Below are 18,028 nucleotides of genomic sequence, written 5' to 3' on the forward strand. Positions count from 1 at the left end.
ACTTCCATCTGCAATTTTTAAAAAAGTCACTGTACAATAATTATTTTCTGTATGAAAACATAGATTCAGCATGGGAACAAAACTAAGAATGATTGTAATTATTTGAAAGACACTGAGTTAGCATATGGATCTCATTGCCACTTACACATTTTGGTCACTGAAACAAAAAGCTATTAATCAATATGTAAAAGCCATAAATTAACATAAACATTAATCATTCTAATACTCCCACTGTGTTGGACTGATAATTTTTTTTCAGTCTTTCTTTCTGACATATTCGCCTTCAGCTATCAGCTGGTTGACCTTTTTTAACACCGTTAAACACTTTGGGCACTCGAAATCTTACTGAAGTAAACATTTTGGAGACAGCCAAATATCATGGATACTTTTATACCAAAAATATGGGGTCTAAAAACATGAGAGCCCCTGTCTCACATCATTGCACTAGCTTTTAATAAGGGAGTCTAAAATACAACATGAATACAGCTGAAACAGATGAAATACTAGTGTTTCATAAACAGGTTCATTTTGCAGATGAGGGAAAAGACACACATCTGTTCTGGCTGAAACCATTAATTGCTTGGTAAAGTGCGATGATATAACTACAGACAACCTTGTTTGGATAAAGAAAGGAGGCATAAAAGCCCACAGTAGTTCAGCTCTGCAACACACTCTCCATAAAATTAATGCAAAAACCCCCAACAGCCAACAAATGCTTCATCACTCTGCAAACTTGAAGAATATGAAAATGTACAACATAAATGAAAAGAGGTATTTACAAAACAGTCTCTCTATACCGTACCATCAGACCTAAAATGAATTTAAGTTTGTACACTTATAAATCATTGTAGTCTAGCAGAAAATTGATAAGCCAAGGACCATCAAAAGATTGTTTTGAGTAGGCTCTAGTTCAGCCGTGCATAGCAATCTGTCAGCCATGGGCCTCTGTCTGCCCATCCTCCTTAATTAGGGGTGCTGCACAGTGCAGCATCAGCCACAAATCTTTTGGTTCCAAGAGCTAATAATGTCCTCAGATAGCATGGGCTTAATTAAACGTCTTGCAGACATTTTAGCAGACATTCCTGCAATAATCTTGTTTAGTAACAAACTATTAAAAAGAATTGACAGAGAAGAAATATATCAAGTTGTTACAGCAACTGAAGTTATTTGGCCCAGAATTATATGTCTGCAATTAAGGATTCTGTAACTCTGAGCAATTAAAATATCACTTGATTTGAAAACTAATTAATTCTAAACACATATTTTTCCCATGACAAACTTTTATGATTATTTAATTTATTCCATTCTAATTACACTTTAATTAATCTACTCTTGTATAATATTATACTGTTATTCTGGCATTTGACCAATGAAGACAATAAATTGATTGCAGTTCCGTTGCGCAAGAACAGAAACTGTCATGCCAGTTTCAACACCACATTTATTTATTTGTCTGTTCTATTACTTTCGTTTTCCTCCCACAGGGCATAGGAACATGAAACACCGTACAAATCGGATGACATTTTGTCTTCTATACTTTCTTCTTCAAATATGACTTAAAAGTTTGTAGTATTAAGGAAATGTATATGTAACGTGATATTACATAATAAAATATAACTTATAGGAAATTAACCTATGCTTCTAAAATACATCATACAATTACTAATCAATTGATTCCTGATGTACAGGGCCATGTCCAGAGCTCCTAGAAGTGGAGCTGTTGCCACCGATACTGAGCTCTGCTTGGGGTCCGGCCTGATACAGTCAGCAATACGGGAGAAAGGGACCAAAACCCATTTTCATACTTAATCTTAAAATTACACTCATTTCCATGTCTCAGTTTCAGAAGACACTGCATTTTAATTTTGCATGGCTACCTTGGATTTAATTAAAACAAAAGTATATGAATTCTTTTCTTACTCTACAAATACTATATTTCGATTAAACTCCAATAAAAGAAATATATACAGGTATTTTATTACACACAGAATTTGTAGGTTTGTATTTTATTCTGTTTTGGCCATACTTGAAGTAAAAATGACTGCTGTTTACAGTCAGAAGTCCTCAAGCTCCTTTGAATATGAAGGTTCCTAAAATTCAGTTCTTGCACATTTCATGGGAGGAGACACCCAGTAGTGACTCTTAATGAAGACACAATGAAGCAATATACTTTTCACATACTTTTAAAACTTCTGCTGGTGTTCCTGTCTATATGCTTGCTTCTGCATTATTATTATGAAATAACCCCTATTGTATACGCCTTACCAAGAGTGAGATGCCTTGCAGAGGCAGCCAATTAAATTAAAATGCACTGCAAGCTGAGCTCAGACAGTGCTTTCCAAAATACTTCCTTTCACTTTGTTCACACAGTTCACATTTCATAGACTTAAGAAGACAAGTACAAAATACATTCACAAAATACATATTTCTTAAAAGAGGAGAAAATATTCTGCACTTAATTGAACCAGCTAAGTACTTTGCCAGCATTGCTATAGTGGGAGATGATATTTATATCATCAGAATTTGTACCTGTTTCCTAACCCCCTTTTTAATATTCTAAACATTTGTTTCATAACAATTAAAAAAAATATACTTTGAAACTGCAAATAGCAAACAGGATAAACTGACATAAACACAGAAAGAAAAATAACCAGAAGTGATTCCTATTTGTATCCAGCTCTTGTTTTACATTCTGAATTTGGACCTGATCTACACCCACCCAAATTGCTAGATTATATTGCTGAGGCTGCTCAAATGAGGAAGCGTTTTTGCAGGATTCATTCATTGTACCAGTACTTCATGAAGCATTTTCTCTTTGGAAGGTTTCTGCTTCTGTGTAAACTACTGCATGTCTCTGAGACCAGCATTATTATGGGTCATTCTTTGTAGATAGAGAAATGGATGCAGGGACATAAGTGACCTCCCAAGGTGGCACAGTCACTAGAACCGGAGTTAGGTCTCCACTCACTGACTCCAGGCACAGCCAGTCTCTGCCTGTGGCCAGTGAGATTCACATGCCATGCAGTATTTTAAGAAACAAAGTAATGTAGACAGTACTTTAATCTGCATCAATTCATTAGGCTAAAACTTCAAATCCTCATTCAGGTGAACTCTCAAGGTCAGAAGCAACTGCATTTCAGTAAAGACCACACCATTTGGTACCTATATTTTATTTTCTCCAAGAACCCCTTCAGTATTTAAAAAAGGGAAGACTTACTGTTATGTGTGTCACTTTTAAATATATGAGTCCAAGTTACAGATTATATTTTTATGCTATGAAATATCCCCCAAAATTCAAGCTTAATTACTAATAGTATGTGTCATTTGTATATTAGGATTCCCATCCAACACAGCATAAGTATTTGGATAAGCCAAGTTATTGGAGAGCAAGTAAGTCCAAGAAATCTAATAAGGATCATTATAATTCCAGTGCAAACAGGAATGACATTTACAGGGCAAATATTACCTAAATATCAAATAAAATGTTTATTTTAACAGTTTAGGCTAAGCTTACACTTTAGATACAAACCAACAATCGTTCCTTCATGCCAGTTTGATCATGTAAGTCTATATCCACTTTGCATAAGCACGTAGGATGCATTAGTTAAATATGCTCATCTCCAAGGCTCTGATACAAGAGTAGCCATACGTTAAACTGCTAAATTTTAACAATTTAGTTGTTTGTGAGGGATATTAATGAAAAGCTGGTCCCACATTTAACAGTGGTTGAATACTGATGATGCTTAATCCCCAGTTTCTAGTACTGACTATTTCCTATGTCCCGAACAGTTAGTTTCTCTATAGGAGTAAAGCTAACTACTATTTAGCAAATGAGAGAAGACCAAAGTTACCAAACAGAGCTACATAGTTTACACTGTGACACTATGTTACATGTACACATGGCTCCTCTCATCCATGATAAACTACCCCTGACCAAAACAGTAGTGAAAAACGCAGAACTATTTCACCACATAAATTTGAAACTTTGAACAATTCTGCAGTACCTGAACTTGAACTCCCAGCCTTTGAATGTGGGCTGAACAGCCCCCTATTGTACCGCACTTTTATGCTGGCAGGAACTGAAGTGTCAATCTTTCATCAGATAATCAGATTATGTCATGTTCTGACCAAATTCATTAGGAAAACTTTTACCAACCCTATTATCTCAAACCAGAAAATCTAGATCAAAGTATAACCAATTTTACAGCACAATAAAACTGTTATAAATATTTAAACACTAATTAAAAGGCCTCTTTTGTTAAAAGTAAATAAATAATTGAAAGCTGCCTCTTCTTATAAATGCTATTGAATGCAACCATATTTTTCTCATGCTTTTCAGAAAAACAAGACCTATATATGGCGAAGAGTGGGAAGAAATGCACTTAAAAGCAGTCATTTGAGAAGAGGAGGGTCGCTAGACTCTTAAATCATTTGCCTAAAGTAAGTCACACTGAGAGCTCATTCTAGTGACAAAGCATTAACCCCTGAATGTCTTTGCTAACTCCATTCATATCGGACAATCATATCTACTTACTTCGTGCAGATGTACTGGATGGATACCACATCCAAAAGAAGAGAAGAAATACTTTTTAACAAAATCCTTATCAATGAGTAATTTCTCAATAATGCAATTATACTGTAATTCGTTTTCTTCCTAAAATATGCATGATCTTGTCTCCTAAAAGGTAGATAACCATAATTAAGTTTGGCAGATGTATTTTCTGCGGTTTGAGCAGATATGACATCTGCATAAAACAAACACTGAACGTGACAGTACTAAATATTTTCCCTTGTCTCCATTTCAGGCGGATAGCAAGCATGGCATAAAAGGGAATTGAAGAATTCATATTAATATAATTAACAGCAAGGAACTGGGTTTAGACTAGTCCATGAGCAGGAGCAGTGACAACAATAATGACAGGACAGTCCATCAATATTGATTTCACATATTTTTCAGTACCACAATCAGATTCTCCATCTGTAACTCAAACTTTAAAAGTATGATAATTTACGGAAAGGAGATTAATTTAGCCATTTTGAGTCAAAGACCTGTTTCATAGCTTCATCCCAAATCCCGTATATTGTTAGGATCCCTTTCCCCTTTGAAGACTTAGTGAATGATTGAAGCTTCTACTTTCTGAGAAGCAGATAACACAAGACTAGTAATCTGACTCTAAGCCACTGGATAAAGGCAGTTTGTTTCCTCTTAGCCCATCTGTCAACACCTCTTCAGTAATTAGTCCTAATTATTACAAAGGGCTAGCCTCCCATTCGCATTATTAAATCAGAAATAGTATCATAGCCAGGTATCTTTCAACGCCTACCAGACTGGCGACCTTCGATTTCATTGAATCTTCTATCAGTATCCGCCTTTGGAAGAGCCTCGGCAGTAATTTTAGCATCAGCTTCAAAGATGCAGATCCCACAGTGGAATTCCAGGGATGCATTCATATACACACCCACATCATGTGACAGGAGAGCAAGCAACACAATTGACCTTTGCATTGTTCTCTAAACTCCCGTGATATAAAACACACATCTCTATTTTATACAATAGAACTGTTTTTCGCCTGCGTGCTTAGAAGTGTCCTTTGAACTAAATGCTGATAGGAAAAATAGTGAAACTGTGTCTGTAAAGATGAAGGTCAAATCTTTGTTAGGAAAACAATACATCTGAAACTTTTTCAGATCAAGATAAATTTGCAAAAAGCAGATACTAACTAAAAATATGCATAAATGTATTTGTGTGAAGAAGATTTAGAAGGGGGTTTTTTTTGTTTATTTTTGCCTTAGCTGAAGTACTTCCGCAAAAACTGGAAAACAAAAAGGATGATGACACTGAAACTCTCACAGAACCAAAGCTCAATTAGCTGAGGCTTTAGTCAGACAGTTTTAAGATCTTCATTTGTGTTAACATTTATTCAACTGAAACAAGAGAAAAAAAGAGATACTCTTAAGAACCAAACACTCAATTTCTTTTGATTAAAAGCCAAACATGTTTCCCAATAGCATATCTGAGACAACTAAGTGGAGATTTGTTTACACTGGATTTTTCATCAACAGCAGAGTGCTAACAGTTTCCTCAGACACAATGAGCCAACTGGAGCTGCACTGGTACCGTTTACAGCTTGTATAAGTATCTAACTAAAAGCTTGTGCCCAGAGCAGAGCAGCTACACAAATATTCAGAAATCTACATGTGTGAACAAAGCCCACATCCTCTAATTAAAATAGAGAATATTTTTGTTTATATGCTTAATATTTCAAAAAATAAAGCATACAAGAGACTTTTTTTACAAAAAAAATTAAAGAACGTATCTCTGTCCTATATTTAAGTGATTTAATGATATTTCTTCCCTCTTTGCAGATCTCCTCTAAATGCTACAAATGTTGATAAAACCCCCAATATCTAAATAAGTAATTTTAAAAATATATAAATAATAAAAGAGCTAGCTACAATATTAGAAGCAGTAGCCTAAATTTTTAGGGTTTGACTGATCAGGAATTGTGCAGGCACTGAACAGGGTATATGGGGACAATGCTCCAACCTTCAGGGATGTCATTGTAGCCCTGTGGCGTCACTAAAGCAGCGTGCCTGGAACATGGACCACATCCCAAGTTCTGGGCCCCTGATCTGTGGATGTGGTCCGCCCAAAGTCCCCCTTCTGTCTCATACTCTCAGTTTGGCCTACTTGGAACTAGCACAAAGGCATCTCAGTAGCACACAGTATTGGAGCATGAAGAAACTACTCTGATCCAGCTTCCTGCATACTTGTCCTGCATACCTTCCTGCTAGAGTACTCATGGCACCATACAGCTTCACTGCACCTGGATAACTTTTCACTTTAGAGATAACTAAAACCACTGCCAAGAAAAATAAGCATACAAACTTAAAATTCATTTTCCAACTTGTACATTTTCCAAATAAATGCCATGTTAGTAACATGCACAGTAACAGGCAGGCATTTGACTATCAATGGATCAGACTTCAAAATACATTCATATTTCAGGTATTAACAATGCAGTATTAACACATGATACCAATTTTTTTCTTCATTATCCTTATGACAATTCAGTGTACTAACAATAAGAACATTTCAAAGGAAAACATTGTATGGTTCTAGTACTGCAGAAAAAAAACCCCTGCAGGGTCATACGAAGACTCAGTGTGACTGTCGAGAAAAAAAAAAGAAATGGTCCATCTAGCCTAGCATACTGTTTTCAGCAGTGGCATGCTATTTAGAGATGCTGTTTAGGGGAAAGACAGAAACCCGACTGCCTTTGCAGTGCATTTCCCCCCCATACTCCTCCATGCACAATTGCTCTATTAATGATGTTACAGGGCACATAATTTCACTGTCTATTTGTAGTCCTGCTGTCTATGAAATTGTCTAATCTCTTTTGAACCTGCTGATACCGTTGCCTATCTGAAGTTTCAGAAAATGAAGGATTATCTTATTTGTTTTAAACCTGATCTACTAGCTTCACTGAGTACCCCCTAGCCCTTGCATTGCAGGATTTGGAGTGCAACAGTTTAACATCCAGCTTTTGTATCACTTTCATGATTTTGTAAATCTCAGTGATAAATATGTGCCTTTCTCCATAAAGAGTACCAACCTGTTCAATCTCTCCTCATATAACAGTTACTCCATTTCCCCTAATCATTTCAGTTGCCTTTTTCTGCACCATCTCTAACTCCACTAAACCTACCTGGAAAAGCAGAGAACTGAGCATAGCACTTCAGATACAAGCCCAGTGAGGTTTTCCTTAGTAGCAAAATGACATTCTTGATGCGATAAATCCTCACTGACCCCAAAAATCACATGTCACTTTCAAGAGAGAAGTTACTTCTTTCTGCAACAGATTTAATTCCAGCTAATACACCTGGCAAAGAAGATACTTTTGCTCTCAGTAGTTTTAAGATTTCTGCTGCAGGGCAAGCCAACAGAGAAAAGGCTAAGTGTAAGGGTACTGTCCAAGGATCTACATCCGGAAGAAATAGCATAATATTTTAATAGTACTTCCTAAAACATGTAGACTTCCTGGAATTACGAGTTAAAATCCCAGAGGAACTGAAAATGTTCTCTGTCCATTCAAGCCTAGCAGATTGCTTCCCTACACCACTGTGTATTTTTCGGGGAAGAATTTTAAAGGTCTTATCTGCCCTACATGAATGCTTGAGAGCTTTGGTCCATTTTTATAGCAATAAGCCCTGTAGCTTCTCTTGCTGACTGGGACAAAAATCCCTTTAATACATCATGCTAGCAGCTGTTTCTCTCCATTCCCCCTACACAAATTTAAGTGACATATTTCACAGTAAACCAGATCCTTCCTATTTTAAGATTACTTCATACTATACGGAAATATTAGAGTGGTAATGGGTTGGTCTTTTCCCTTGATTTTCAATTCATGTCATTAACTTCCACGGAAGTAAAAGTGTTTGGGTCAAAAAGAGGCAACATTTATAAAAGCATACGTGCAGATGTAATCTCAAAAGAAAAGAAAAATCAGATGCCAGTAGGAAAAACAAAAGGAAATGTAACTTTGTTCCAGCTGCACGAGCCACCCAAGCACTGAGGAGGCAGCACTGAAATCTCCCCAAAACCATGCACAACATTGCTGCAGTGTAACCTCGGCACTACCATGGCCTCGCTTATGCCACCACATGCCCAAGCCTACCAGCAAGAATCTATGAGGACACAGAAGCCACCTCTCCCTGTGGTCACCCAGAAACGCCTGTCTCAAAACGGCAACAAAACGGATGGATCCCATTGCCTTTATCTGGCAGTTTTGCCCAAGTGCAGAGAGGAAGATGAGGCCCCATGTTCCCAGTGTAGTCCTTGCAGGAGGAAATGAGATCTGGATTTCATGACATTGCTGGCAAACTACCTCTGCAAAGCAGATATTCATTTTCAGATACTACACATTAGAATGTTTTATATAAATGTACTTCTGCAGTTTCCACTAAGGCCCAAAATACTTACATCAATAATTACACAAAGGTAACACCACTAAACTAACACTAATTTTAAAGAGACTGCTCACACCGTGAAGATGTTCACTCACATCTACAACAGCCATGGAACATTACCTTAGCAACTGGCTTTAGCTCTCTCAAACACAAAAGTCTATAATAATGTGCTTTGTATAAAACCAGACTATAGTTTAACCTGCAAGGTCTTTGGTATGCTCCTTTTCCAAGTCTGCAAGTACTACTTTCAGGGAAGAAGTCTGTGCCAAAGTATATTATACCTACTATGGCAATAAATTCTTCATGGATGAGGTTTTATACATAAATTACCTTCATTTGCAGTCTCTGAATGCTCTTCTAAATTTTATGGGATAATATGAATTATGAGCACCCATGTATTTCTTGTAGGTATAAATGTGAGACAGATTTTTTTCTACTACATGCAAAAGATTATGCAAGCAAGTTGTACTCTACACCGCTCTGCCCCCACCCGCGTTGAACAAATGTGATAACACAGACCATTCAATTGCTTATGAGAAGTGTACAGTCTACTATAAAGATATATATGTATGAATTAGGTCTAACTAGCATTAAATATGAATCACATGGTTAAACAAAAGCATAAAAAATATCTGAAAGGTTTTTTCTAAACCTTATAAACCTAGATTTCTTAATCTGTTATTTCTTGGTTTAGTTATTGGTACATTTATGATTTGGCAAAATAACTCCTTTTAAATAAATTGTATATTTAAAGTGCATATTTTATATTTAATTGAAGCTACCATCGTAATCTTTACAAAACTTGGCTGCATTTCAGTGACTTGGCTTTAGGTATTTTGCTGGTTCTGCTAGATTTTTAAAACCCTAGAGATCTGTGAATGGAATGAGTCTGTTCACTGTTATTATTAGTCTCCAGTAAATACTGTTGGTGACCCACTGGAACCTAAATCCTAGCCATTCTTCATGTATCTGTTGAACACTGGGTGCTTTGGACTCAGTTCATACACAACACTTGCCTCAGAAGTGAATTTCCAGGTTTCCACAGGAGCTCCAATTTCAGGAATCACTAGGAATGTGAACTGGCAAACAGTACCCGGACCCCAATTCTGCGAATTGTTCTACCCCCGATATCAGAATCAGCTTAGTAGTTTCAAAGGCTTCGTAGGTCCAGGATCAGCCATTTTTCTGCAAGGACACACTCTTGGTCCACTGCATTAAAAAGCAACAACACTTTAAAATGCACCTACTCACAGCCACTGAAAGCAAGAGGCAAAAAAGCAGGAATGGTACAGATGGTATGGGAATGCTTGCCCTGCTCCCACAATAGTGGGGAAAGGATCAGGCATGAAGGCTCATCAACAAGATCAGACAAAAGAGAAAACACTGAATCATATTAAAGTAATTACCAGAAAATAAGACTTCTGTAAAATATTTGCAATCAGCTAGTTTGAGCCTTCAGGCTCAGTCTTGTATAGGGCTGCATGTAGCGGCACCACCCCAGGAGGCGCTCCAGGAAGAACGGGTGACTCACAGTCACAGTTCCTCCCTGGCTCCCTTCCTCTTGCATGGGAGAACAAATAATTTCACCCTGTCCTGAATGCAATGTACTCCCACGTTACACCTAACTAGCTTGATAGTACAAAAAGCCATGGCCCTGTTCCCTTTCTGCTTGCCCTACTTATAGGACCATGAGGGAAGGACCCCATAAGACCCCATTGTCTCTCCCATCTCCTCACACTCAAAACTCCTGTCTAAATCAACCATATGGGACACATTTACTTCCCACTCCTGCCCTGAGGTGCTACTAGGGACAGGAATAATCTAGCATGGAGATAGCATCAGCATGAAGGAGAAGAGAATCCTTGTTAGGAAGAACATATGTCGTCACTCCATAATGATAACCACATTTAATGGGCACAAGCATGAAGGCATGAATTTCAGATATTTTCCCCTTATTTTAAAAAATAGGGGGTTATTATAAATGCCCAATTATATTATCAGGCATTATACAATATTTATGGTATAAAAATCACTACAATTAAATGCTAAGTGCTGATTTCAATTATTTAGCAGTGGAGCAATAAAGTAAGCAAGTGCCTTTAAAAGGTTATTTTCACAGACTAATCACAGAATACGGAAAGAGCTACAAAATGACCTGTCAGGACCTTAGAAGTCCCATAGCAAGACATGAGATTTAAGGTGCAATGATTCTCAGGCCCAGTGTCACAGTGAAGCTCTGCATCCCTCAGATCCACTTCTTTGCTGCCAGCTTGAAATGGAGCTAGTATATGGAAAAAGAGAGGAGTGAATTCCCACCCTGACTGGGTTTAGAGTTACTATGTCACCTTAAAACTAGTCACTTGGGAAAAACAAAGGCTTATACAGAGACTAAAAATATTAAAGATCTGAAGCAGTGAGGTAGTTCAGTCCACAGCGGCCATGTCAGCACATGCCTCTCCACTGAAGGACCTGGGCTGTGCTCATTATTGTTGGAAAACCTTGCGAGATCATATTAAAAAAAATAATTTTAATTGGAAAACTAGTTCCAAAACATAACCTTTATTGAGAAATATCATCCAAAACATAGGAAACAAAAGATACTCCCAGTACATATTCTCAATAAGCTATCTGTCATCGAAGGGGGGAAAAAGACTGCAATATTAAATATTACTGATTCTATTTCAGAGCTAAATAACAGTCTTGGACAAATGGTGACAAAAACATCCAGCAAGCAGGAGTGAAGCCATGGGTAAACCAGGTGCTATACTGTCCTTAAGCAAGATGCAACGCATGCTGTCCTCGACAGATACCTCTGCCAGCCACTGAAGGGGCTCCTTCCTTTTTGGCATAACTGATGTTGCTTAAAGGAAAGACCTCCAGCACAGCTCCAAATCTGCAAGGCTCAAGTGCTGTCAGTGTGCCAGCCTCATCCATACAGGCCAAAATAATGGGTGGATGTGGAGCACCTAAACTGCCTTCACCTCAGCTGGGACCCTTGCAGAAGTTGGGATGGATGACACTGAAAAATTCTTCACATTTGGCATTACATTAAGAAACTTTTACATAAAAAAATGGAATGCGGCCCACTTCCACTCACGTTTCTGACAAACTTTTTTTTCTAGGTAGATTTTCAGGCAAACGGGAAACGTCCAGTTTCACCTAAATGTCCCGTAAACTAAATAAGGCTGATTATTCTTTGCTTCCTTTCATGCTGCTTCTTTACCAAGAACAAAACACAACTTGTCGAAGAACACATTTCAAAGCAGGAATAATAACCATTTCCAACCCCACAGCTCCATTTTTATTATAAATAAAAAACCCCAAAGGTCTTCCATTAGCTTCAGTGCTTGGGAGGGAGTGGGAAGAATGATGTGTTAAGCTGCAATGGAGGAAGTACACATGCCAACTGGAAAAACGGACTATAAAAAGCTTTTCTTACACAAACACAGGAGGAAGTAACCAACACCCTCAATTGTTGAAGTTAAAGGTGGGGGGCCTAAACACACAACTAGGGAAAAAAAAGTAAAAAAAAAAGTCCCGAATGTTTCACATGTTCCCAATTACTGTCTAATTTGAGAGCCTTGTTCAATAAGGTCAAACTGTTACCAGCAGCAGACATGGCAAGCCTCATGTAAAGTGCATAAATGCTGTGTATCATTACCAGGCTAGAGAGACCTTTCTACAGTTAAGCGTGTCTATCACCTGTTTATGTGACACAGCACTACGGACTCTCTCCCTCTCTGCAACCTGCTGCAAGTTGGGAGGAGAGCCCTCTGCACCTGGAACAAAGGAACAGCGTGCCAAAGAAAGGCCACAGTGCTGCACTGCGGGAAAAGTGTGTGCCACCACAGCAAGGCACTTACCCTCCAAGGGCCTTTACTAACCAGCAGCATGAGGGGAACACATCCCCTACAGTCAACACAGTACCATGTTTGCCCAGCTGGGAACCAACATGGCATCATCTCATGTGTCAGAGGACAAAAGAATCAAAGGGTCTAACACAGGTGCAGCATTCAAAGTAAGACTTCAGAAAGTCAAACAGGCCCATCATAGAAAAGAAAATTTATTAGAGAAAATAGCTAAATACTGGCAGGCCAGCAATGCAAATTCTAACAAGGCAGACTATGGAAAAAGGAGGCAGACAGTGAAGTTGGCTGCAATGATTATACACCTCCTCTGGAGAGACTGAGGCATGGGCCTTTACACTGGGCAACAACCAGTCAGAACAAGCCATCACTGATACATGTGCCTCCATGACCCAAGCAACAGTCCCATACACCAAGTATTCTGATCCCTAGCAGACATCAGGTCTCTAAGAGAGAAACAATCAAAAGAGAGTTCCCATGATGATCTGCCACTTCAGTAGTCTCATTATGTTTCCATTAATTTTTTCTTATGTGTGAAAATATACTGGCTCATGGCATTTAGCAAAGTCATAACTTTCTAGTTACTGAGCTTGAAATTGTCAAAAATTATTTAGTGAGTGCAATGGAGCTAGGTCAGATCTTAGATCAATAGTATGCTGATTCTACTAGTCTTTACAAAATCACTCGTCGCCCAACCAGCCACTGTATAAAAGGACATTAAACTGACCTCAAGTTAGGTATTGGTTTGGCTTTGTAATGACCCTGTAGCTTCAATGTCATTTCACTAAAAAACTTCCTATATGGTTTTGAACATCTACCATTTATAAATGACTACAAATTAAAACCAGAGAAGACATCACACAATATTCAAGTGGAAGCAGATAGCCCACATTCTCTCCTGCCTCCAGAATACATTAAGTTGTTTTGGAATTTTTGAAAATAACGATTAGAAACACACTAAACATTTGGACAACACAGACCCACCAATCTGGGATAAAACTTCATTCTTCTTCCTCTTCTGCTAACTCAGCAAAGGTGTTAGAATTGCTTTGCCCAGGACAACAAAATAGCAACGTAGCTATAATTTGATCGTATGACACCAGGAGAGTCAATACAGAATAAACCGATATGCTTTGTCCCTGGTATTAATGGTCAATGCAAAACAGACCAGGATACAGGGTTCTTGAATATGTTTTATTTATTCTGCAGAAGCCACATAAAGAAGTTTTGCGACAGGCCATTTTCCTTCCTGAGTTCAAATTGAGAATCCATGGCTTTACAGATCTCTGCACAGACATGGCTCTGAGCAGCCTCATTCCTAGATGGCTCCTATTCTCCCACATTCATGTCTGTGCTCACTTTCTCTCATTGTTTTGGGTGGGTTTGTTGGTTTTTCCCCCACAGTAAGTGTGCCCATGGGTCTTCTCCACAGCACTAAAAATCCTTGACATACCTTGTTTGCAGCCCTACTCCCACCTCCAAACACCAACTAGGACTTTTTTCCCTTAGTCTCACCACTTCCTCATGCAAAACTGGCACTGTGGATGGCCAACTTGTTTCTGACAATTTATTTATGTGTGGAGCATCACGCAATTCTACAATGTGAATTTACAAAAAAAAAAAAAAAAAAATCCTCAAATGCCTACACAATTCTCCTGTTTCTAGTTCTCAAGAAGTTACTTTCTTAATATTCAAACTCAAATCCTGATGATAGAAACTTGCATTTTAAGGAGAGGCAAGTAGAAATTTCTGAACAACCAAACAAGCTGAACTATGCTTCTGGATACGTATTACAGTATCTTTTTCGCATCACACCTACTCTACTAAACATACAAAACACGGAGCAAGTGATAGTTTTGTCAGCCACCAGCTAATCAAATGAAAAATTATTAGGCTTAGAAAAATAATAAAAGCAGAAGCCAGCTGCACATTTGTTGGATGAAAATCCCAGTGTCTCCCATGTTAGCTCATGTGTATTTCAATTTCTGGGAAGAAAATAATGGGAGTTTCTCCACCCTTTCTCATGTGAGCCATAAAACAGATTTATTACCTAGGATATATTCTCTGTTTTCTCCTGAGGAAAAAAGAAAGTGGTGGAACAAGTTCATTTTTTTCCCCTTCTACAACTAGGATTTTCTTTATAATAAACACAGAGCTTAATTTTGGTATCATATGGCCCTTCTATTTAATGCTCTGGTCACACTTTTTGCCTTTCTAAATCTTGACTTGTAGCATTTTCATTTCAGTGGGGAATCTACAGCTGCTCCAGCTGAGTACAAAAAGTCTGTCCTAAGATTCCTATCTGTTATGTTTTAAAGCAGAATCCTTCCCTCCCCTAAATCAAAGAAATTTAGCTTCTACTGAAAAACTATGGAATAACTAAAAATGTTAAACATGTTAAACATTAGTGTATGTTTCTTTTCAAATAGCTCTTGCTCAGAACAGTCCAGAACAGGCCCAACAGTCACCCAGCAGCTCTGGGAAACTTAGGCTGCAAACTCAGAGGTTTAGGACAGGGTTGCATCTCATCTGGGAAGGTTTTCCTGTACAAATTACTATTTTTTGACTGTAATGGTCACCTTCTGACCTTTAAAAATAAATCATGAAAGAGAAAATTTGCTGACTTTAAAGATTTTTTGCTCCTAAGACTCCTGATTTGCTTACAGTATGATGTTACAATTTTGAAGACTTGTGCTGGTAAGTCCATTTACAGAAAAGGTGGCTTCCCCTGTAACTTTCACTTTTCAGGTGCAGAAGAGACTGATTTGTATTTTAAGTGCTTCTGAATCATGACATAGCCTAGATTCTCCAGTTTAGTGGTCCGGAAACTTTCAAGGCTAATATATGCCCTTTTAAATTACATCCAGTAATACATCTTTTTTTAAGTAAATCTGTTGACTCTAATATTTGTAGCCTAAACATGCTCTTCAATCTATTCTTGATAACTGGCACCTATTGTTTAATAATTCACTTTTCTCAACATGGCAAACCTGACGTCTCTCAAAATTCCAGTTCTTTTACATAATCCTATGGCATATGAGCATTTACACCAAGTCATAAACACCATTAAAACAATTTTTGAAATTAGGAGCTATGCCACATTAGCTCCATAGAATTGAAGTGTAACATAGGAAGTGCATTCATTACAGTTGTGACATTATTTTTATTGCTTATGAACAGCAATCCACTTTTGATCACACAGCTGTGCCAGCACTGAGCTCAAAAGGAAGCTGGCTTGCATGGGCAAAAGTTGTGCAGGTTTTTTTGTAGTTCTATTTCTTTCTCATTGCTTTGCGATCACTTTTACTGCTCCACAGAGACCAATAGTTTGGGGGGAAAAAACAAAACAGTAGCTAAAGTAGTTTTCAAACTATAACTAATTTGAAACTCTTCAATTATACTACCAAGTATATTCTAGTGCAGTCAAACTGCATTCTTCAAAGAAAGCATAAATCTATCCACACAGATATTTCTGGGATCAAAACACTATTACTGCTACTAAATTTACCTTTCTCCTTTATAAAGACATACACACAAACACATAATACTGTACTGAAATTTCAATTTTTTACAAAATTAATGTATCACCATTATAATTCAGAAGAGGTGTCCAAAAAGGCAAGTTCAACCATCTTTTTTTAAACCATTACTGTTTGTCTTCAAATCTCACTGACATACATCTATAATCCAAAATAGCTACAACAAAACAATTTATTACAAAAGAGCAGCTGTAGCAGCTGTCTTCCCCAATGAAGACAGTGCTTCATAGAACATAATTTTGGAAAACCAGAGTCTTCAGCATTAAATCTCCCACATAAGCTAATTAGCGATGACTGGTTTACAGTTCTTCCTGTTCCACTGAAATAATACCTTGTTATAGCTGAGCTTGCAGAGAAACAGTACTCAAATTAAATGGTATGCAAATACCAAAATACCAAAAAAATTGTCTCTCCAGAATGTAAGAATATATATGGGTCAGTAGTCTAGCATTTCTTTCAAAAAGAAACTCATAGTATTCTAAAATGGTCAACAGGGTTAGAAAAGGCATAACATACTTAGTCAACAGATCTGCTCCCTAATACGTTACAATTCTAATATTGTAATTCTAATGCTTCAAAGTAAGTCTCTACACCAATTAACCAAAACCAGACTATCTGATATTAGAAACTGGCATCTATTCTAGTGCATGCACCAACATAATTTCCATCTGCAGAATCTTTATAACTGATAATGACACATCCAAGCCAGAATAAACAGTTAGATTTCCTGATTCTTGATTGCAGAATATTTTAACAACAAGAAAAAACTAGTTTACCTGTAAATCAGTGAAAATGGGAATCATAAAAAAACCAAAAGTAGTTACTTAAGTAGTTTCTTTAAAACATAGGAATTTGGTTAACAATAAATAAAATGTCCTTTATATTCCACATAACTTATGCAGACAGGACAAATTATAAATGAAATGCTTCCCAGTCATGGATCCCTCTCTAAAAGCCTCACAGAAGTGCTACTAAAACTGGGGTGGGGGTGGGGGGTGGAAGGATCTTTGGAAGAATGACAGGTCACAAAGACACTGTGCTAAAAGTGCTCATCAGAGCGATCCCCATAGAAAAACACTCTTGTGTCCTCTATTTTTTCCAGAGCACACCATGCCTATTTTTTAACTTGTTCATTTCAAAATGAAGCTACCGAATCCGGAGAATAGTTTATTTCCTACTGTAAATTGGCATATAAAGGAGCTGTATAAGGCATTTTCTTCATTTCAAACAACCAGTACTATAAAGAAAATACAGAGTAAAAGAATCCAAATGCCAGGTGTCAGTACGCAGATGTCAGCCAGACACTGCAGGATGACATTCTGAATGCCAGCTAGATCCACCGAATGCCACACAGCAAACAACGCTGAAAACACCTGTAAGGCCGCGGGCGTCCCAGGGCCGCGGCGCAGGGCCCCGGCCGCCAGCAGAGGGGGCAAGGGCACGCAGGGCCCCCGCCCCAGCGCCCTGCCGGCGGCTGCCTGCAGGCAAAGGACCGTTATCACCTTTTCCTTTCCCCTTCTATGAATCCGTCTGCGAAAAATCCATTAAGGCAAGACTTCCTTTACTTTCTGCAAGTAAGTAAAAACCTAGGGATTCGAGTCAGTGTGTTGAAATGAGGCTTTCTGTAGGCTGTATCTGAACAGGAATTTGCAT

At 37.9% G+C, this 18,028-nt stretch overlaps 1 protein-coding gene across 3 annotated transcripts in view; it reads right to left on the reverse strand.

Annotated features, from left to right (window-relative positions):
• Window positions 1-18,028, reverse strand: part of GNB1L (G protein subunit beta 1 like) — a 48,809-nt gene that overhangs the window by 28,794 nt on the left and 1,987 nt on the right. The window lies entirely within an intron of this gene.

This window comes from Falco rusticolus, chromosome 1, assembly GCF_015220075.1.
Source record: "Falco rusticolus isolate bFalRus1 chromosome 1, bFalRus1.pri, whole genome shotgun sequence".
NCBI classification, from domain to species: Eukaryota; Metazoa; Chordata; class Aves; order Falconiformes; family Falconidae; genus Falco; species Falco rusticolus.